Here is a 2,109-nt window from a genome sequence, read left to right as displayed (position 1 = left end):
GACCCATGGAAAGGACATTACTTGTTCAATTTAGCTGGACTTTGGAGTTGCTAATAACTAGATCTGGGTCAGTTTTCCTGTCATTTCAGTGTGTCCCACCATGATCATATCTTCTCCAGTCTGAAGGTCACATCCTTGGGATGCTTTTGAGTGTCATCCACATTGATGTGGGCAGCTGTTCTTGTGGGCGTTGCTGGATGTGGGTGGTTCCGATGTCATTTTGCTTCTAGTGAGTGTAGCGGCTCATCTGTACACTCTCGGCACTGATGGGGGACAGCTGAGTGCTGAGCTCGAGATCCAGTGAGGTCCCCACTGCCAATGCTTCCAGCCCCCCTCTCCCACTGAGACCTGTCTTTCCATTGTCCTGTGACTTTAGTGAAACACACAGAAAAGCAAGTGTTTGCAAAGATGCATGTTAATCAATCATGTATGTAACCCACATATATGTTCTCCAAGTCTCACTGCTAAATCTTTCCTTTCACATTTCCCAACTATGTCTTCCTGGATTATTTTTCCGTCAGTGATGATACTCTATGGCAGGGTAGATTCTCTGACTGTGTATCAAGATTGATACTGATCATGTTGTACCCTGAAGATCACTACACAGTATGCTAAAGGCATATATAAAAATAAAAACACTGTAACTGCCGTTTTCAAAGGTGCTTCTGCTATTACCTATTGGCCTTCAAAACAGCTGGCATCTTCCTACCTCTCATCTTGGAAAACTCTCTGAGTGTCTTCACCATTTATAGAGATCAGACTAGGTTCTCCCTCCTCCCCCTCTGTCAGGAGTCTGAAGAATCAGCCTCAACTGAATCACTGCCTCTCAATTTCATGCAGACGACAAGTATTCCGTCAGAAACCATTTATTGCAAAGCAAAACCACACTTTAAAGACAGAATTGGGTCTGTCTGTGTGAGTGGAAAAGACCCTGTGGATTATGGATCCTGGATTAAGTACAGTTTTCTATTCCTGGTCCCAGATGTTGTCTCCCAGGGTCTGGTCTGAGGCTGCCCCTCACTGATTGTCTTATTAAAGTGGAGGAATGCTTATTTTATTGTTAGTAAGAGGACACAGGCTTGTCAGGAATGGGGTGATACACCTTCTGTTTTCTTTGTGGTTGTCTGTACCTCCTGCTCTTTTGACAGAATATCTGACTGGCTGTTGTTTTGGGTTCCTTGTTGTTCTCACACCTGATGGTATTTTTTCTATCATGGTCTCAGGTTCAGTTCCCTGCCCCCTTACCCCTAGTCTGTCCCTATTAGTGTGAATCAAGCCATTACGGAAAGACAGGTGATATGCAAGCGATGACAATCCCTGAAACAGAAACCGAACTACAGACGTAAACAATTCAAGATGGGGAAATGTTTATGAAGAGCGAAGAAACTATGTCTGCCAACAACAGTGAAACTGTTTCAAAGGGTCAAATCTGAACTTTGGAACTTTCTCTGCCCCAGAAGCGTATGTTGGATGACTGAAATCTGCATTTCTCTTCATATTCTAGTTGAAGAAACCCTATGCTTTTCTCCGTAGAGGGAACAAGGACAATATGGACTAGATTCCAAATGCCAGAGAATCCACTGAACACCACGAGAATAATCAGCGAGATTCCACTATGTTTCCGCACGGAACCGTTTCTCTGATGCACCAAACCAGCACAAATACCGCAAGCGAAGTTTGAGTTCTCACTGGGCTTCCTTCTACTCCAGTGACAGGTACATGTGGACTCTGCCTCCCATCGCCTGGTTCCACCCCACCACCCGCAGGTGCCCCGCAGACTCATATTAAGGTTCGAGTGCGCCGCTCCCTCTCTCCATCCCGCCCTCCTCTCTTTTTCGCCCTCCCATGTCGGAGGTAGGAGGGTCGCGGATGTCCTTAGGTCCTCTGGTGACGTGATGTGCGTCCTTAAGGAGCAAAGTGCTCTTCTCATTCCACAGTCAGGGGACCCGGGTCGGTGAGTGTGGAATCCCCATTACCCGATTACCATCCTCCCTTACATTCCCTGCTCAGGTTTGGTTTGGTTTCCCGTTTGTAATTAAGGCCTTCGCCCTGGGACACGCCCACTGACTCCGCCCATCTCCCTTCCATTTCCGGTCTCACGCGTGGAGC

This window comes from Chrysochloris asiatica, unplaced genomic scaffold (genome assembly GCF_000296735.1).
Source record: "Chrysochloris asiatica unplaced genomic scaffold, ChrAsi1.0 scaffold00446, whole genome shotgun sequence".
Lineage (NCBI taxonomy): Eukaryota > Metazoa > Chordata > Mammalia > Afrosoricida > Chrysochloridae > Chrysochloris > Chrysochloris asiatica.
This window is presented reverse-complemented; position numbering follows the sequence as displayed.